Below are 21,772 nucleotides of genomic sequence, written 5' to 3'. Positions count from 1 at the left end.
TCTATTATAAAAAAACAGAAAAAAATCTGTTTTTATGGCATACATTATCTTTCAATTTGTGGCATACATTATCTTTCAATTTGTGGAACAAATATGTGGAAGTAGGATCTCAGCTTCCTTACAAATCCACCCCAAAAAGACATACTCACACACCACTTTTTTTATTGTAAAACTATGTCACAATTTTTAGTTAAACTAATATTCATAGCACCTTTCTTGTTCAACTTGTTGTTTTCTGTGGAGTAAATAATTGTTGTTTTTTGTTGTTGTTTTCCATATATCTATAATTAATATATCCCCAAGAGTTAAACCTTTTTTTAATAGCCAATACAGAGATGGAAAATTTTTTCTATAGAGGACTGGAGAGTAAATAGGTTCGTCTTTGTGAGCCACATGGTCTCTGTTGCAACTATTCTACTCTACCATTGTGGCAGTGTAAATTACTGGGCAAGGCTGTGGTCCAATAAACCTTTATTTACAAAAATAAGAGGCATTGGGGGCTGGATTTGGCCTGAGCCTCAGTTTGCTGACCCCTGGTCTTGTATCAGGTGATCTATCGGTTTTTTTGTTTTCTTGAAAATATTCCTCCCATACATTTTGATTCTCTTGCTTTAATCTGGACTTGAGATTGTGTACAACTGCTGCAAAGCCATTACCTGACATTTCCCCATACCTCTCTCCTAGGTTGAATCCTTTCTTTCCTCACTCTCATGTCTTTCTTGCTTTCCATCATCCTTTCAATAGCTTACCAAGAAAAAGTTAATTGAAGGTCAGTTGTTTGAGACCATGCAGGTACCTCAAATGACTTTATTTTATCCACATATATTTTTGATACTTTTACTGGGTATAGAATTCTAGGTTAGAAAGAATTTTCCCCTCAGAATTTTGAACCATATCTTTATTTCTTTGAGCTTCTAAATCTAATTGAGAAATATGATTTTATTCCAAGTCTTGATCTTTCCTATGTGACTTATTTATTCTTACTGGCAGCCTTTAGGATTTTTCTCTTTTTCTCCAGTGTCTGGAAATTTTATGATGATGCATATTGTTGTTGTTCTTATTTCCACCAATGTATTGGAGAATCAATAGATTCTTGCAATATCAAAATGTATGGCTATCATTTCTGGGGCATTTTTTGGAATAATTTTTTGGCTAATTGTCTCCAATATGATCTTCTTTTCTGGAATTCCTACTACTCAAAACCTCTATAATTCATCCTATCTTTTTACTCCCTTTTCCCATCTCTGAGCATATTGGTTCTATTTTTGAGGATAGTGTTTTTTTAACTTTATCTTCTAACTTCCAACCAGCATGGAAGTTACAATAAAACATGAATAGATGAAAATATACAAAGAATCACAATGAGAGGATGTAAACATTTTTTGATGGCAAAGTGCTTGGAAACTTACAAAGCCAGTTTACACAAAGCACACAAGAATGGAATATTGGTATGGAAGGACATATGCATCTCAGGATCCTTCCCAGAACCTTCTCACAGGGGAGTACAGCCTTGGATGACAAGTATTACACAACAGAGATTCCGAGTAAACATATCCCTAGTATTTATAGATGAAATAGCTATAGAATTGTTTGATTAAAATTTTCTTCTTCACCTGACATTTCTTCTAAGTTCCTTTGTTCTATTCATTTGTTTTGATCTCTCTTCTATTGTAGACCCTTTCTTCAAATGTTTGGTATTTACTGGATACTGTTCATATTTATGAATGGTGCACTAAAAATCTGACAAGACAAACATTAGTTTGATTATTAATTATATAATGTATGTCCTAGCTGTGCAAGCCTAGACACAATGTAAGCTTCAGTGAGTTATACTTTGCTCATCTATACCTGAGGATACTAAGTCTTCCCTGTATGGTAGTTTTGAATATCTAATGAGATCAAATACGATATGATAAGGGCCTGTCAAAAGCCATGCCCTTACAATTTATAATGGGATCTTTAAATTGACAATTTCTTCTCCTCCTGCTTATTAGCATACGAAAGAGAAGTTATTTATTGAGAGTCAGTACAATGTATCAGACAGACATTATAGGTTTAAGAATCAGACAAACTGGAAGATGCTTTCAAGCAAGTTTATTATTTCATTCATCTGTTCATTAAAAAATATTGAAAACCATCTCTGCCTCTTACTAGCTGAGTGAGCTTAGGTAAATTACTAATGTTCTTCAGCTTTAGTTTACTCATCTATAAAATTAAAATAATAGTACCTAAATAGTAAGGTGGTTGTGAAAATGGAATAAAACACACAGCCTGCAGCACATTATCGGTGGTAGGTATATTACGCTAGATGATTATTTTAATAAATGAATTAGTGAGTAGCCACTTAGCATGGGTTTTTTAAAGCTTGGTTTTCTTGCAATATGGATTAGAATAATGATATTAAAATATTCACAGGCCATGCGCAGTGGCTGATGCCTGTAATCCCAGCACTTTGGGAGGCTGAGGCAGGCAGATCACGAGGTCAAGAGATCGAGACCATCCTGGCCAACATGGTGAAACCCCATTTCTACTAAAAATAAAAAATTAGCTGGGCATGGTGGTGCATGCCTGTTGTCCCAGTTACTTGGAAGGCTGAGGTGGGAGAATTGCTTGAACCTGGGAGGCAGAGGTTGCAGTGAGCCGGCTGGGATTGCACCACTGCACTCTAGCCTGGCGACAGAGAGAAACTCCGTCTCAAAAAAAAAAAAAAACCATAAACACACTTTGCTCTTAATTTGCTTGTACTGAAGACAAAATATACTGTCTATTCAATCGATTTGCCCAACATTATGTAGCTACTAAAACTAGTACTTTGTGGACTTTTCAAGTTCATGTCTTCTGTGATTGTAGGAGCTTTAAATGCATCAATCCTTGGGTCACAGCAACCAAAGAAAGAAGTGATAGGTGTAGTATTCGCAAAAGCAGTATGCCAGGAAAAAGGAGCCTCACTAGCTTGCATTCTGCATATGGAAGCTAGCTTATTTAGCAAGGGTATTTCCCTGTTTTAGCTGTTTCCTCATGATGTCATTTACCATTGAAAAAAATTGACATCTGAAGTCTCTGACCTATTTTAAGGCTGTCTTATCTCAAGAGGCATCTCTTCAGTGACTCTAAGAATAAGGCTGAGAGATGGGCATTGAAGTTCTGCCATATGGTGCAACATATGTACAGTTGGTATACATGTCTTGAATGGATAGCAACATAAGATACACTTTATATACAGTGTATCATCACACATAAACCTTTCAAAAGAAGTCCAGAATATGTGTGTGCATGCATATAATTATAGGAATACATATGCATAAATGTGCATATATATGCATATATAGACACTCAGATATGTTAGTATACAACCAAGAATTGTTTCCATGAAAGCTTAAAATATTGGGAGATGACTGCCTTGGCAACTCTACAAATCTAATTTTGAATTAATTCGTTTATGTATGCAAAAAATATTTATTAAATATCTATGATACGCCACATTGGACACAGTATTGAACTGCATCACAGGCATTGCAAAGGAAATGATGTTTTGTAACAAAGAGAATGTGTTACCTTTTGTAGAAGATTTTTAGGAAGAAATGGTAAACAATATTTTCCAAGTTCTAAGTAAGAGTCTGCCTTGACAAATGTTAGTCCCATGGTTAAGGATTGTTAATGGAAAATAAGCATCTCTTTGTATTTACAAATTTTTATCTAACTATGGAAAGAATGAAAAACTCTTACTACAGTCATGTGCCATACAATGACATTTCAGTTAACAATGGGCTGCATATACAATGGTGATCCTATAGGATTATGATACTGTATTTTACTGTACCTTTTCTATGTTTAGATATGTTTAGATACACAAATAGTTAACCATTGTGTTACAACTGCCCACAGTATTCAGTACAGTAATATGCTGTACAGGTTTGTAGCCTAGAGGCAATAGAATACATAGCCTAGGTGTATAGCATCATCTAGGTTTGTTTAAGTACACTCTATGATGTTTGTACAATAATGAAATCACCTAACAACATGGTTCTTATAAGATATTCTTGTCATTAGTGATGCATGACTATAATTTAGTTACTACTTCAAGCCACACCTTTGCAAGTACTCTTTGTGCTCAATTAAACAATAATTAAAGAATCACACACACACACACACACACACAATAATATTAAAAGATGATGAAGCTGAAAAAGAAGTGCTGCTCTGCTCTCAGAACTGACAAGATCTGCAAAATCAACCTCAACACCCCCAGAACCTGTTTGGTCTGTCTCGGAGGTAACAGGGACTTGCAACCAATGACTTAGCTGTTTGTTTTCCTCTCACTCATTCTTCCCTTTCATCTACCTTGCAATTCTTTCACCTGTTGCTGCCCTTCCCCACCTACTTCTTTTCTTCTGGTCTTTTTCCCCGCTTGGTAATGTCTCTGTTTTATTATAATAAATACCCATTTCTGTCTAGCACCTGAAAAAAATCTTCGGATAAAGGCACTCTACAATAAAATTAATAAATGCAAGAAATCTTAGAGAATGGTGGCAGGAGGAAGATGATAATATGAAGGCAACACATTCAGAATTTGAAAAAGAGCCACCTAGTCCAAATGCTCAGAAATCCACGTCACCCTAATCATCATGTCTACTGAATGTACTGTGACTATACCCAGGTCATTTGATAGAGGGCACCTGTAAAACTCTCAAAGAGAGAGTCTAAGTTTCCTTGGTGAGATGCATTCTTCCACTTACAGACACGGAAATACACAGATGTATAACAGAATAGAAAATAATAGCACATTTTCATTCAAAAATAACAGTAGTCAACTAGAAAGACAAAAAAGTAGTATACATTACATATTTTAAATAAAAATAATTTTAATATAGCAATATATTCTAATGTAGTGATATCTTTAAATCAAAGACAAACTTTCAAGTCTATCAGATTTTCAAAAAACAAAGTTAAGTCAAACTACTTTTCAAGTGATGTTAAGTCTATTTTTTCTTCTCATTGACCACAACAAGATATTTGTGATTAAATTATTACTTGTCATTCACAGTGCAAACAAGGCACTGGGTACTTTGTTTCTCACAATTTGTTTGTATAGGGCAAGTACTTAATATACACTAATTAATCTTCTCCTATCATTAAGCCATGCAAGTCGGGTCTTAAGTTTCTTCAAGACCACCTGGTCTTCAGTTCTTCAGTTAGAATTGCTATTGTCAAGGATTAACATCTTAATTAACTTAAAGGTCATAAACACAACAAATGGGACCACTTCCACATTGTTCCTTGAGTCCAAAACCACAGTAGAATTTCCAAATGAAAGAATTTTGCCAAAATGTCTTTTAAATCACTGCAACTGGTAGCTTTGATTTTATCGAGCATCAGTGTTTATCAAAGGAGCTGTCATTAAGATTTTTCTCAAGCACATTTGACATCTCCCCAGGCTGGACAATAAGAGATAAGAGCAGCAGAGGCAGAATAATAGCTCCATTTATGGAGCAAAATTATGTGCCTGGCAATGTGTTCTATGGACTGTAAAGAAGATTCACTGTGCACTGGTTACCACCTTGCCTTGAGTGACATGAGACAAAACACCCACAGACACAACAAATTACATGAAATGGATTACTTAGAGTAAGCAGCAGGAGACAATGGAAACCTAGAGGCTCATGAAAAAACAGTCCTCCAAGGCTCAGAAAAGTTGCCTGAGGTGAATGAAGTCTCATCTGTGCATTCCCCACTTGTACCACAGCTGAAAGACTCTGGAAAGTAGCCCACATGGGTTTTATACTCTGTGACACTGTGAATTGCTGGGCTAAAACACTGAAGGACGTCTTATCTCTCAGGGGTACAGGAACAGAGCTGACTGTTAAGGTCAGTTCTTCCCTGTCTCACAATGTTGCATTCCCAGAACATTACACAGTTATTCTTGAGAAATACAAGGGAGAAAGTGGGGAGAACTCGGTTAGTCTAAGATCACCCAGAGAACTTCCCTGCATGAACATGATCTGATTTTACTTTAATGGTGACCAGTAAGGGAGATGATATTATCACTATCTTACTAATGAGAAAATAACCCCATGGAACTAAAGAAATTTTTCTAAACCATACAAATAGTAAGTGGAAAAGCTAGGATCTGAACCCAGCTTTATATCAATGTTGTTAGACAAAAGGATATATAGTTTTTTCCCATCAAAAGGATATATAGTTTTGGTTCTTGCTGCCTTTTTCATTTCTGTGATTAGACAAATCATTCTCCCAGCAAAACCAGTTCAAAGCCTTGGATTTTCTTTTTATTCTTTCCTTCCTCCTCACCACAAAGAATTTGTTGCCAAATTTTTGTCAATTCTACCTTTAAATATTCAGTACAGCTGTCTCTCCTCTTCCATTTTTTACCACCACTGCCCTGTAGAGATCCTCCTTTCTCTTGGCTAGACCCTTCCAATACTGTTTTAACCCTTGTTTCCCCTTTCAGCAGTCAATTCCTCCTTTAATCCATTGCAGGGTTTCTCAGCCTTGGCACTACTGATACTTGGAGCCAGATAATTCTTTGTTATTGGATGCACAATGGGACATGTAGCAGTGGACAAGTCCACTTCCTCCCCCTACTGAGATGTAACAACCACATCTCAGATTATCTACTTCCTCTCCCTACTGATATGTGACAACAAAAAGCGACTTCAGATCTTGCCAAACATCCCTGGGCAGAGGGCAAGCAAGACTAACCTCTAGTTGAGAACCACTGATACATACTAGTCACCATCAAGAGTTAAGCATCCAAATGCATAGCTAGCTTTGATAGCGTAACTCCCTGGCTCAACATATTTCAGGACAAAGTTCCAGATTTATTTTATCTACATCATCTCTTCTGTGTGCATTCCTTGCTCCCGCAAATTTATCCCAATTGTTGTTACCTAGATACATCCTGTCTTCATGCCCTTCGTGCCTACTCTATTTCTTCTATCTGAATGCACACTTTGAAAGTTTCTCCTTCTGAAATTCCATCCATCCACTGAAGTCTATCCCAAAAGCTGCCCCTTCTAGAGCCTTCTGTGATACAGCTTACAGAAATTATGTCTTTTTTTCGTATGGTGTCTCCATTTAGGGTTTGTCTCTAAGATTACTGACCTACTGTCAATCATCTTCTAATTACAGCTATCTGCATCCATTTTCTTTCCTACTACACTCTTAGCCACACCTCAGTTATAATTTATAACCCTAACAATACCTGGCATCTATTAAGAATACAGTAAATGTTTGTGAATTAAGTGGTCTTAAAAAACTCTGAATGCCTACCCTGAGAGTATACATTCAATGTCAGGAAAATTCCTTTAGCTCTGCCTACACGGCAGAGAGAAATGTAGTAAAGAACTTCCAGTGAATACAATGTCTGGCTGCAGGAGTTCCTAGACTCCAGGTAAACTGGATGTATGCCCCAAAACTTGTCAGTGGGATTCACCAAGCTGCATGAGAAACACAAATAGTTACCATGTCAGGGCTAGAAGTTACAAAGTGGCTGAGTCACGGTTAGGGTGCTAGCAGGACGGGTGGCAAAAAGCAGGGGTGAGCCACGAGCAAGGCAGATCCAGAGAGTTGCCTGTCATACAAGAAGGTGAGACATGGGCTCTGTTGGCAGAGGCTGGTTGTTGGCCAAGATATTCGTTTCGTATAGGCACCGTTCTGTCTCACCAAGCCAAGGGTGTGGGCTAATGGAAATTTATCTGGTTTGACATGAATCCCAGTGGCTAAAATCTCATAAGAATCCACCCCCCAAAAATGATGGAACTTATACGCAGCCTTTTAAAAAATCTCTTCCAGGCCTATGGTGAAGGGGAGAGAGGGACTCTAAAAATTCTTTAAGGTCCTAAACAGTTGGCCAGGTGCTAATATCAGGGCTGTTATATATAGCTGGCACACAAGGTATATGCTATGAATCAGATGGGCTTATGCTGTAGAATACCATGTAAATGACAACTGGTAAGCACGTAAATCCATTGCCTTTTTTGAGTTCAAATAGAAAAGTGACATTTCACAATGTGCTGCACAAGTTCACCAGATTGGCTGTAACCAACCTAAAACACATCCAGTATTTCATCCCAGAAAGTCTTTATAAGCAGTAACACACATTTAATATACTTCCCGTCAAATGTCTACCTTGAATGTGATTGTTGGTTCAACATGCCTTATACCCGCCTGACAGGGAATTGTGGAGTTTTGTGCTTTCTAGCCTCCTCCTAGGACTGGTACTGTAGCCATCCCAATCCCTCTTCACATTGATTATGGTTTTCAGTGGTTGTAAGATTGAAATCTCCCTTACAGGTAGCAAGGGAGAAGAGGAAAAGTAGGTCTAGTTCACGATTCTTGCATTTCAAATTGTATTTTGAATAAATGTAATGCAAACCAATAACTGCAGAACAGAATATTGTTTCCGCGAGCCAAACTTCTAAGAAGAGAATATTGCTTATCGTCATTCTTGTCACACACTTCTTGTCCTCGGCCCCACTTCTTTTCCATAACCCATGTTCATTTGTGACAGTTGCATTTTCTTTAAAGCACATTTTCTTATCCATATTGTATGTTACTTGAGCTCTTTTATTTGGGATTTTTCACACATCCTTCACATCTTCTTTGCAGCTCCAGTCAATAAGCACTAAGACCTAAATGCGCCTTTGCACTTCATGGCTATTCCCTTATCACATGCATTTTCTGTTGCCTTAAGGAAGACCTGTACAATTTTTGTTATTGAAATCTGAATTTTTTTCCCTCCCAAGCAGATGGAGGATGTGTAAATGTGTCTAAAGACTTAGAATAGCATTAAATCTGTTTTTTCCCCTTCCTGCAAAGCCCTGGGAGTCAGAGTATTTCTCAGGCACCCATTAAAACCAAGAAGTGAGAAAAACAGCAATAATTCCCAAACCCAGAGAAAACTGCAAGAGCATGTTACCAAGCTTCCCTTGCCACACAGACCTTTGTTTGGCTGGGTCCATCAATCTCCCCCTCTTTGGCAAGACGGTATGATTGCCAAATCATCCATGAATGGAATTACATTATTCCATTATATATTGATCGAAAGATGTAAAGCTTTTATTGCTGCTATTTGTCAAGGCTCCTTGCCAAGAGATGTGTGGGAAATAATGCTGCACAGGGAGCCTCAACTTACCCATCTACTACACTCACAATCTCCTTCCTAAATTGACTTAGTGGATATTAAAATGTACTTCCCAGACAAATAAGGCTATCTTGTGTGGTTAGGTTCCCCAGCTAGCACATAAACACCCAACTAACCCTTAAAAGGACACTTACCCACATTTATATTATACTTCTGATACACCAAGCTAGTCTATGTCCACATGATACACCCATATGCACACAATTCAAACACATCCCTCACTATTTTATAGTTCCAAGGTTTAGGTCATCCTATTCTCATTGTGAACATCCTTCCCTACTCTCTCCTTGTGACTAACACTTGTACAACCTTTCTGAATGAGCTAATATTAGCATTATCTCTTAGGGAGTTTCTCTGATTCCTTCCAAGCCCACCCACCTTCCAGCTGAGTTATGTAGGGTCTCTGGGTTCCCATAATAATCTAGACATCCACTGTGTCACACCATAGTGCTTACAACATTGGATTAAAGTATTCTTATTAACCTTCCCTTTCCTCTACTAGTCTTAAGTTCCCTGAGGGCTTGGTCAACATCATGCCTAATAAATAATAGATCAGTAAATTTTCTTAAATAGTTACATAATTGGCAGTCATACAAGTTCTGTCTTCAGGAGTTCCCATGAAATACACTGTCTCCCTCCCTTCTTGCTCAACACAACAGGGAGATTGCTTAGAACTTTTTTGCTCCTGGAAGAGTCTGTGTCATTATCAGCAAAGAAGCACTGAGGCTGTCCAGATGCTTTGGAAAATCCAATGTCATGTGACATGGAAGGCAAAGAGGGGATCTTAAGGAAAATATAAAGGCAGCAGAAGTACATGTTCTGGCAAGAGCAGCAGTTATCTTAGGTATCCTAAAGTGGATACAAGAGTCTCTGCAGAGACAACTCAGGAAACACTGGTGATATGGTTTGGCTGTGTTCCCACCCAAATCTCATCCTGAATTGTACTCCCATAATTCTCACATGTTGCGGGAGAAACTCAGTGAGAGATAATTTGAATCATGGGCTTGGTTTCCCCATACTGTTCTCGTGGTAGTGAATAAGTCTCACAAGATCTGATGGTTTTATCAGGAGTTTCCACTTTTGCATCTTCCTCATTTTCTCTTGACGCCACCATGTAAGAAGTGTCTGTTGCCTTCCACCATGATTCGGACACCTCCCCAGCTATGTGGAACTGTAAGTCCAATTAAACCTCTTTTTCTTCCCAGTCTTGGGTACGTCTTTATCAGCAGTGTGAAAATGGACTAATACAACTGGCATCATGTACCTGCTAACTACAATAGTTAAGTCATGTTCCATAGCTGGATGGCTCTACAAGGAATGTCAGGAACTCCATAGACTTTGCTTTAACTCAGGAAGATTTACCAACAATTATTTACTCACTTAATGATTTTCTAACCCAACATATGAAATAAAGATTTCCCATGCATCATCTGTTCCCTGAAGCTTTCCCTTATTCCAGCAATCTCTTCTTCCTCAGAAATATCATTGCTCTTAGTAATTTTGTCACGAGTTAATCTATGTTTTCCCCACGTTTCCATGGTACTTTAGCTGCCACTCCCTTCTAGCATTTAATTGCTACTTCCTTAAAGAACTCAAAGAGAGCAGTCAGTATAAAATCTCAACATTGGAGAGAATTTTGAGCACATTTAATTTCTTTATATACCTAGGGAAACTGTCATCCAAGGAAGTCGTGTATTTCACCCAGGTAATCACAACTAGAAGCAGAGCAGTGATTATAATCTATACAACCTAATTTCAAGTTGACTGTTCTCACCGGTGTATTACACTGCCTCTTACTTAAATTCTATCTTGTCATACTTATGTTGAAACATGGCTTATCTTCACCTTGAAGACTAGATACCCATTTGATTTACTTTTGTATGAGTTCAGGACTAGCTAGGAAAAGATGGCAAATTAAAATTAGGTAGTTTGTATTGAATTTAATAAAGAGACCATTTGCAAAACTGAGGGCAGGGTTTATGTTTTCCCTAGCCAAGAGAAGACAGTTCAATACTCTAATAGCAGAAATTATGGGGAGCCATTATTGAGTCCTAAGGGGCAAAACAGTGAACATTTACAAGAACCTAAGGAGGGTGGCTCTGTGAGTAAAGCAACCCATCTAAGATGATTTAGCAAGAAGGTGGCAAGGAGGATAACTACTGCAACTTCATTCTCTTCCCACCCTAGATCTCATGCCAGCATCTCCCATTGGCTAAACTTAATGGAAGCTATATTAGGGTGTTCTTGCATTGCTATAAAGAAATGCCTCAGACTGGATAACTTGTAAATAAATAGGCTTAATTGGCTTTTGGTTCTGTGCACTATACAAGCATGGCACCAACATCGCTTGGCTTCTGGAAAGACCTCAGGGAGCTTTTACTCACAGCAGACGGTGAAGCAGGAACTGGCATGTCAAATGGAAAAAACAGGAGCAACAGAGAGAAAGAGTTGGGGGATTGTTGCCACACACTTTTAAACAACCACATCTCCTGTGAATTCAGAGTGAAAGCTCACTTATTACCAAGGAGATGGCCCAGGCCATTCATGAGGAACCTGCCCCATGATTCAAACACCTCCCACCAGGCCCCAGCTCCAACATTGGGGATTACATTTCAATATGAGTTTTGGGTGGGGGCAAATCTCTAAACTATATCATTCCTGCCTTCCTCCCACAAATCTCATGGACTTCTCACATTGCAAAATACTATCATGCCTTCCCAGTAGCCCCCAAAGTTTTAACTCATTTCAGAATTAACTCAGAAGCCCAAAGTCTAAAGTCTTATCTGAGACAAGGCAAGTCCCTTCCACCTATGAACCTATAAAATAAAAAACAAGTTATTTACTTCTAAGATACAATGGGGGTGTAGGCATTGGGTAATTCCCATTCCAAAAGAGTTAAATCAGCTGAAACAAAGGGGCTACAGGCCCCATGTGAGTTCAAAACCCAGCAAGGCAGCCATTAAATCTTAAATCTCCAAAAGAGTCTCCTTTGACTCTATGTCCTGCATCCAGAGCACACTAATATGAGGTGTGGGCACTCAAAGCTTTAGGCAGCTCTGTCCCTGCAGCTCTACAGGGTTCAGCCCCCATGGTTGTTCTCCTGGGCTGGCATTGAGTTCCTCTAGCTTTTCCAGGCATATGGTGCAAGTTGTTAGTGGATCTACTATTCTGGGGTCTGGAGGACAGTGGCCCCCTTCTCACAGCTCCACTAGGCAGTGCACCAGCTGGGACACTGTGTGGGGGTCTAACCCGACATTTTCCCTCCACACTGCTCTAGTAGAGGTTCTCTGTGAGGGCTCCAGCCCTGCAGCAGGCTTCTGCCTGGGCACTCCAGCCTTCTCATACACCCTCTGAAATCTAGGCAGAGGTTGCTGAGCCTTTTTCACTCTTGCACTCTGTGCACCTACAGGCTTAACATCACGTTAAAGATGCCAATGCTTACAGCTTTTACCCTTTGTTGCTGAAGCAGTCATTCGTGTTATACCTGGGCCCCTTTGAGCCACAGGTGGAGCTGGAGCAGCAGGGATATGGGGAGCAGTGTCCTGAGGCTGTGCAGGGAAGCTGGGCTCTGGGCCTAGCCCATGAAATCATTTTTCCCTCCTAGACCTCTGTGCCTGCAATGGGAGGGGCTGCCAGGAAGGTCTCTGAAATGCCTTCCAGGCTTTTTCCCATTGTCTTGGCTATTAGCACTTGGCTCCCTTTTAGTTATGCAAATATCTCTAGCCAGTGGTTGCTCCATGGACTGCTTAAATTACTCTCCCAGAAAGGTTTTCTCTTTCTCTGCCACATGGCCAGGCTGCAAACTTTTACTCTCTGCTTCCCTTTTAAATATAAATTCCAACTTTAAGTCATTTATTTGCTCCTGTATCTGAGCATGGGTGTTAGAAGCAGCCAGGCCACATCTTGAATGCTTTGCTGTTTAGAAAATTCTCTGCTAGACAGCCTAAATCATCACTCTGAAGTTCAAACTTCCACAGATCCCTAGTGTATGGACACAATGCAGCTAACCTCTCTGCTAAAGCATAACATGCTGATCTTTGCTCCAGTTCCCAATAACTTCCTCATTTCCATCTGAGTTCTCATCAGCCTGGACTTCACTGTCCATATCACTAGCGGAATTTTGGTGTCAACAATTTAACCAGTCTCTAAGAAGTTCCAAACTTAATCTCACCTTTCTGTCTTCTTCAGAGCCCTCCAAACTCTTCCAACTTCTACCTTTTACCCAATTCCAAAGCTGCTTCCACATTTTCCGGTATCTTAAGCAATACTCCATGCCTAGTACCAATTTTATGTATTAGGGCATTCTTGCATTGTTATAAAGAAATATCTGAGATTGGATAATTTCTAAAGAGAAGAGATTCAATTGGCTCATGGTTCTCCAGGCTGTAAAAGCAGGGCACTGATGTTACTTGGCTTCTGGGGAGGCTTCAGGAAGCTTTTACTCATGGCAGAAGGTGAAGTGGGAGCTGCCATGTCACATGGCAAAAGCAGGAGCAAGAGAGAGAGGGTTGGAGGCGAGGTGTCATGTACTTTTAAGCAACCATATTTCCTGTGAACTCAGAGTGACAGCTCACTTATCACCAAGGAAATGGCCCAACCCATTCATGAGGGATCCACCCCCATGATCCAAACACCTGCCATCAGGCCCTACCTCCAACATTGGGGATTACATTTCAACATGAGATTTGGAGGGGAGAAATATCCAAACTATATCAGAAGCCAAAAGGCAAGGGACCCTGGATGAATGTAATCTATGAAGATTCACCATCCTGTGCTGAGAGCAATTGAGCAAAGAGTGGATAATTAATCTGGAGAAAAACAAATGATATGCAGAGAAGTGCTTAGCACCATGTCTTGCACAAAGAAAAGGCACAAGAATTTTTTTTTTTTTACAAAATTAGTCCATGTATTTAACAGCAAAAGTTTCATTTTTATATATTGGGTATGATGTTGTAAATACCCATCTCAATTATTAATCCACTGAGGAATTCCTTACACACTGCACAAGGCAATGCTGTGCCCAGAGTAAATATTAAATAAATATTTTGGAGGAAAAAGATTAGCTAGTCCAGATAAACAAAAAGTAAAATCATTTTTTTCTGGGTAAAAATGAGGCAGCCTTTTTACAAACATGCATGAAAGCCAAGGTCAGCCAGTGAAACAGATTCAACATTTCCAGACACTGTCAAACATGAAACTCTCCTGTTACTTAACAGTCTTTAGGATTTTCCTGCAAGTCATTTTCACTGTCTGTCATCTCCAAGTTCTCTTCATTTACATTAGAAGCTTGAGATATAGGAGAAACATCAAACTACACACTCTTCACAACATTTATGGCCTGATTAGATGGAGACCATTTTAACTTATAAGATGGTTTATTGTGCAATTGGTTCCATTGTTCTTCAATTCCATTGGGTATTAAATACCAATAGGGTGTTTAATGTGACTACTACATGTGCATACACACACACAGGTCATTGCTTAGGTAACAGTCTCTTTAGAAACCCCATAAATGTAGCCAGAAAATACTGAGAAGGCTATAAAATCTAAGAAAAATTGGGCAGTCTTGAGGTAATATTTTCCTCTGAGAGAATAAATATTTATAGAATATTCAGAGCTGACTTGATAATAACTTCATGCCTAAAAAGTTTCCTAATTCACATAAAATATTATCCACCTAATTCCAGTTCTCCTCGCATTAACCACATGGCCAAGCGTTGGCCACTATGAAAGATGACCAAAGCATTTCATGGCCACGAAGTTTTCCAGCAGCTTAAGGAGAACAGAGGAGTCAAACCTGGTTCACAGCCCAGCCGTGTGATAGTTCTTTTGGAATGTGAAGGCCCCTCTTGAGTTCATGACATTTTGTCTTATTAGCCAACTAGTAAAGAATAGAGAAGATTACAATCTCTCTATTTCTGCAGGAAAGTACACCTGCAGTCATCTCCTGAGTGGTTGTAAGAGGCAAAAGTGGGGGCACTGCATGCACATCTCATTAGAAGACTTCCGAAGAAAGGGCAGAGCAAGGCTGCTGCATGAGCTGGGGTCCTGTTAGGGGCATCCAGGGATTGGCACCACAGCCCAAGGTCTGCACCAGGCTGCTGCACTTGCTGGAGGAAGAGTACCTTCCCCTAATCCACACAAAGGCATGACAGGAGCTATTCCAGGCCTGGGGACAGTGAGTGTAGATGTGTTTTCAGAGAGCCAGTCTCAATCACCTACAATTAATGGATATACAGTCACGTGCCATTTAACAACATCTCAATTGACAAAATGGACCACATATACAACAGTGGTCCTATAAGAGTAAAATACTGAATTTTTATTGTACTTTTTTTTTTTTTTAAAAGACAGGGTCTGGCTCTGTTGCCCAGGATGGAGCACAGTGACACAATCTTGTTTCACTGCAACCTCCACCTCCCAGGCTCAAGCCATCCTCCCACCTCATCCTCCCAAGTAGCTGGGACTATAGGCCTATACCACCACACCCAGCTAATTTTTTGGATTCTTTGGTAGAGAAGGGGTTTTGTCATGTTGCCCAGGCTGGTCTCAAATTCCTGGGCTCAAGTGACCTGCCCACCTCAGCCTCCCAAAGTGCTGAGATTGCAGGCATGAGCCATCATGCCTGGCCCTATTGTACCTTCTCTATACTTAAATATATTTAGATACACAAATACCATTTTACTACAACTGCCTAGAGTATTCAGTAGAGTAACATGCTGTATAGTTTGTGACCTAGGAGCAATAGGCTACACCATATAGTCTAGGTGTGTACCAGGTTATAGGTACACACTACACATCTAGGTCTGTGTAAGTTCACTCTATGATGTTTGTATGACAATGGAATTGCCTAACACATTTCTCAGAACGTATCTACCTCATTAAGTGACTCATGACTTTAAGGAAACCTGGGGAAAAAAAGGTCAAGAAGAAAATAAAGAACAACATAAGCAAGTTTCTTAACAAAACAAAACAAAAAAAAGGTAGGTCAGGTATGGTGGCTCATGCCTGTGATCCCGGCACTTTGGGAGGCCAAGGCGGGCAGATCACCAGAGGTCAGGAGTTTGAGACCAGCCTGACCAACATGGTGAAACCCCATCTCTAGCAGCCTAGTTTAGGAAGCTGCTTGATGCCCACAAGGCTATACTGCCCCAGAGAAGGAGCCCACATATAGCACCATCTAGAAAGCCAAGCCATAGCTGAGTATATTCTGCTCCATGAACTAGTAGTCACTGCCTCCTTCCATCCCAGAGGCTACCCTGTCATTACAACAGCCTTCTCCAGGAAAGCAGCTGCTGCTCTCTATATCCTAGAAACAAACTCTCAAAGAGGTTTGCCTTCCACATCCTAGTGACTGCAACACTCTAACTGTGGACCAATTACTGATTTATTGTGCCATCAGTGCGCTCACCAACTGGGCCTGGTGTTTCTAGGTTATCCCCATCTCAAACCTGCAGAGCAGCCCCAGTAATCCACAGCCAGGCGAGTGTTTCCAGAGGAGTCCCATCTCAAACTGGTGAACCAACCCCTGTGACTCAGTAACATAGTCACTAGATAGGCATGCAGCTTCCTGACACCGCCACCTTCTCCCCCAGCCCCAATCCTGAGGAGAAAAACAAATTGCACATGCTCCTGCAGCTTAGGTCACCAAGACACTCACAGGTATCACCAAAATGGATACTGGCAAAAGAAAAAAAAAAAAGGCAAGAGAAAAGCACAGATACTACACTAGTGTGTCCTCCTAGAACTAAAGGAGATGCAGCCCATCCAACTGACACCCTAAGACACATCTCCAGGTGAAAATCTTTCTCTACATAAGCCACTCTATACAATTAGAACAGGTGACCATGTCAACAGTCTCATAAATATAAACATAGGAGATAAAAAGCATGAAAATGCAATGAAACTTGACACCACCAAAGGTGCACAATAATTCTTCACAAAGTTACCCTAAATAAATGGAAATTTTCAAGTTGCCTTAAAAGGAATTTGAAATATTGATCTTAAGAAAATTCAATGAGACACAAAAGAATACAGCTAGAAAACTTAATCAAATAATAAAAAAAACAAGCCATAACCTGGATGAGAAATTCAACAAAGACATAGATACCATTAAAGAAAACAAACGGGCCAGGCGTGGTGGCTTACACCTGTAATCCCAGCACTTTGGAAGGCCGAGGTGGGCGGATCACGAGGTCAGGAGATCTAGACCATCCTGGCTAACACGATGAAACCCCGTCTCTACTAAAAAGACAAACAATTAGCCGGGCGTGGTGGTGGGCGCCTGTAGTCCCAGCTACTCCGGAGGCTGAGACAGGAGAATGGTGTGAACCTGGGAGGTGGAGCTTGCAGTGAGCCAAGATCGTGCCACTGCACTCCAGCCTGGGTGACAGAGCAAGACTCCGTCTCAAAAAAGAAAAAAAAAGAAAACAAACCAACAGAAATCTTAGGAATGAAGAATTGAATGAATTAAATAAAAAGTACAACTGAGAGCTTCAATGGCACACTAGATCAAACAAAAGAATTTTTGAACTTGCAGACAGGACTTTTGAAATAACCCAGCCTGAGGGAAAAAAGGAGAAAAAAAGAGTAAAAAGAATCAAGGAAAGTCTATGAGACTTGTGCCATGATATTAAGATAACAGATTTTGAAAATATAGAAGAGAAACAGAGAGAAGAGACAGACAAAGACACAGAAAACTTATTTAACAAAATAATAGCTGAAAATCTCCCAATTCTTGGGAGAGATACGGACATCCAGTTCCATGAAGCCTAAAGGGTCCCATACATTTTCAACCCAAAAAGGCCTTTTCTAAGGCACATTATAATCAATTTGTCAAAAGTCAAACACAAAGAAAAACTTCTAAAATTAGCAAGAGAGAAGCATCAAATCACAAATAAGCAAGTCTCCATTAGACTATCAGTTTTCACAGCAGAAATCTTGAATGCTAGGAGAGATGAGGATGATATATTCAAAGTGCTAATGAGAAATCAGTCAGCAAAGAGTACCGTACTTAGCACAGCTACCCATCAGAAATTAAAGAAATAAATTCTTTCCCAGACAAGCAAATGCTTATGGAATTCATCACCATAAGACCAGCCTGACAAGAAATGCTTAAGGGAGTGCTTCAATTGCAAGTGAAAGAACAATACTAATGCAAAAACACAGGACACTATCAACCTAACTGTTAAAAGTAAATTCATATTCAAACTGAGAATCCTACATTACTGAAATTATGCTTTAGAATCTTTCAAATCACCCTTGAGAAAGCTGAACATCAAAATAGTAAAAAATATTTATATCTACAATGAGTTCTTAATAAACACCCAATACAGAACAATATAAATTAAGGCAAAAAAAGTACAAATTTTGTGCACTGACAAGGGATGTGGAGGTAGTATAGCAGGTTCGTGTGTGATCAAAATTTTTATCAGCTTTAAATAGTCTATCATAAATATACATTTTTAAATATAAGCTCCAGAGTAACCAGAGAAAAAAATTACACCAGATATGTCAATGAAATAAAGGAATCAAAGCTTATCAGTACAGAAACTCAGCAAACCATAAAGCAAACAATAAAAGAAGAAACAAAAGATCTACAAAACAACCAGAAAACAATTAACAAAATGACAGAAGTTAACTTCTTGCCTTTTAATAATATCTTTGAATATAGATGGTTTCGATTCTCCAATAACAAGATGTAGAGTGGCCAAATGGTTTTTCATATATGTTTCCCAGTCCAGACACCCAAGAGTATGTCCCTCTCTTGGGCATAAGAAAACCTAGAGTTATATTTAGGGCATCATGTGTGGTGAATAGTTGACCGAGCTGGCATGCTCACAATGACCAAATTATGTTTGTCATATTTTAATCCAATACATTGATCTACTATGAACTTGTAAATAATGTATTTGCTTTCTAGACACATTCCAGGAAGACCAGAGAAACTGACTTTTATCCATATGGAATAATCCACTGGCAAATTTCTTTTAGGACAGACCAAAGCTGATCTAGAACATAATCTTTACATACTTGGATCCTTCCCATCAGACGAGAAAGAACATTTAGGGTGAAAGCCTCCATTAGAAGAGCAATGTGGGATGGTGCTGTGCTGACAACTGGTAGTTCCTGCCCTACATCTTTGTAGAGGACTGGAGCCCAGAGCATGCCATGGTCAACTTGTATGTTGAAGTGAAGACCTCCTTCGAGGTGTGCATGTGCTTATTACAGATATGCCACGATGCTAAGTACCTCAGGACTACAGGAAAAATTAAGAATAGATGTTGTATCCATGATCATGAGGCACACAGGCCAGAGCGCCAGCTGTGGAATGGCACAGCCCGGGTTCAAAGCCTGGCTGGGCCATGACCACCTGAATGACCTGAGGAATGGTCTCAGGCAAATTTGTAAAAAGTGGAGACCCTGCCTGCCAGGGAGGCATGTGGTAAGAGGCGCATCCAGTCAGGTCAGGGCACCGCGTCCTCTCTTTGGAAACCTGCGGAGCGAGGCTGGTGGCCCTTGAGGCCACGGCAGCCATGGAGAAGGCGGGCCTGGCTCCAGGCGGCACAGAGGCACTGGAGAGGCCCCCGGGGAGCCTGGCAGGATCTGGCTGGTCCTGAGCTCTGCTTCCAGGTTCTGGCCCTGTAACCCGGGGGACGGGGCTGGCCAAGACAAGGCCACTGGGTGCCAGCCAGCACCTGGGCCAGGCACCAGGCGGAAGGGCTCTGGCAGATCAGTCCCGCACCCCCAACAGCCACACAGGGAGGCCCATCCAAGGCCACACACCTGCCCCCAGGAGCAGGACGTCCCTGAGGCTAGAGTCCAGGGGGACCGGTGGAAGGGTCTCACCCTTTGCCCTTTGACTCCTCTTGTAGGCACCCTCGCTGGGCTCCTGAGCACTCCTCCACACCCTGGCTCTGTCACCAGCCCCATGGTGATGTCATAAACTCCCAGATGCCCAGTGTGCACCCGGCCACAGAGAAGTGGGTGACTTAAGAACATCCTCTCCGCTTCTGACCCTTAGTTTCGTCTGTGCACAACTCGCTCAAAATGGGCAACTCACTAAGCGTATTTTGCTCCTGGTTCTGCCGCAGGTCCTGGCCATGCCATCGGCAACCTGCTCGTCTTGTCCGTGAGGCCTTCCCAGCTGGCCGGGCTCACCCCGCGGCTCCTGCACCTGTGCCTGCCCCGGGAATCTGGGGCCGTTTCCCACTCCTCTTCAACCGTCAGTGACATCTTGGGCCTTCTTTTCCAGTCAGGTGGGACGGCGCCCCTATGAGGCTGTGTCTTATCCCTCGGAACACGGGCACCCCACAGAGGGTCCTGCCTCCTGTAGTCTAGAGCCCCCCCTCAAGGAAGAAACCCATGCTGTCTGCTCGCAACTCCAGGATGTTTGGGCACCTCAGCCCCGTGAGGATCCCTCATCTCAGAGGCAAGTTTAACCTCCGACTTCCTTCATTAGATGAGCAGGTGATCCCAGCCAGGCTCCCGAAGATGGAGGTGAGGGCAAAAGAGCCCAAAGAAGCAACGGAGGTGAAAGACCAGGTAGAGACCCAGGGGCAGGAGGACAATAAAAGGGGCCCCTGTAGCAATGGGGAAGCAGCCTCCACCTCTAGGCCCCTGGAGACTCAGGGAAACCTCACTTCCTCCTGGTACAATCCCAGGCCCTTGGAGGGAAATGTCCACCTCAAGGGCTTGACAGGAAACAACCAGACTGACAAGGCCCAGGTGCATGCAGTGAGTTTCTACTCCAAGGGCCATGGAGTCGCCAGTTCACACAGCCCTGCTGGAGGCATCCTTCCCTTTGGGAAGCCTGACCCACTTCCAACGGTGCTCCCTGCCCCAGTTCCGGGCTGCTCCCTGTGGCCAGAGAAGGCAGCCTTGAAGGTGCTGGGTGAAGACCACCTGCCCAGCTGATGGTGATGGTCGGGGAGGACATGCAGCCCAAGGATCCTGCAGCTCTTGGATCAAGTAGGTCTTCTCCACCCAGAGCTGCTGGCCACAGGTCCCGCAAAAGAAAACTGTCGGGGCCACCGCTGCAGCTGCAACCAACCCCTCCCCTGCAACTGAGGTGGGATAGAGACAAGGGGCCCCCACCAGCTAAGCTTCCATGTCTATCTCCTGAGGCACTGTTGGTGGGTCAGTCTTCCCAAAGAGAAGGACGCCTCCAGCAGGGCAACATGCGTAAGAACATGAGGATGTTAAGTAGAACATCAAAATTCAGGAGACTAAGAGAGCTGCTTAGGAGGAGAAAGAAGAGACGGCAGGGCAGGCGTGGTGGCCCACGCCTGTAATCCATCACTTTGGGAGGCTCAGGCGGGCGGATCAGGAGGTCAAGAGATTGAGACCTGAGGAGCATCTCTGCCTGCACCATCTGGGAAGTGAGGAGTGCCTCTGCCCGGCCCCCTCACCATCTGGGAAGTGAGGAGCATCTCTGCCTGGCTGCTGTGCAACCTTCCAAGTGTGAAGTGAAAGCCTTGTGTGTGATCTTTCTGCCCTCCTCAAGCTTGCATTTTTGACATTAAAGTTTACTTTTTAATTAAATAAAAGGAGATCGAGATCATTCTGGCCAACATGGTGAAACTCTGTCTCTACTGAAAATACAAAAATTAG

At 41.5% G+C, this 21,772-nt stretch overlaps 1 long non-coding RNA gene and 1 pseudogene across 2 annotated transcripts in view; one reads left to right on the top strand and one right to left on the bottom strand.

Moving 5' to 3' along the window:
- LOC107976691 (uncharacterized) overlaps window positions 1-21,772 on the bottom strand; it is a 344,614-nt gene that overhangs the window by 47,302 nt on the left and 275,540 nt on the right. The window lies entirely within an intron of this gene.
- Window positions 20,129-21,701, top strand: LOC746214 (putative UPF0607 protein ENSP00000383144; annotated as a pseudogene).

Source organism: Pan troglodytes, chromosome 11 (genome assembly GCF_028858775.2).
Source record: "Pan troglodytes isolate AG18354 chromosome 11, NHGRI_mPanTro3-v2.0_pri, whole genome shotgun sequence".
Taxonomy (NCBI): Eukaryota; Metazoa; Chordata; class Mammalia; order Primates; family Hominidae; genus Pan; species Pan troglodytes.
This window is presented reverse-complemented; position numbering and strand designations above follow the sequence as displayed.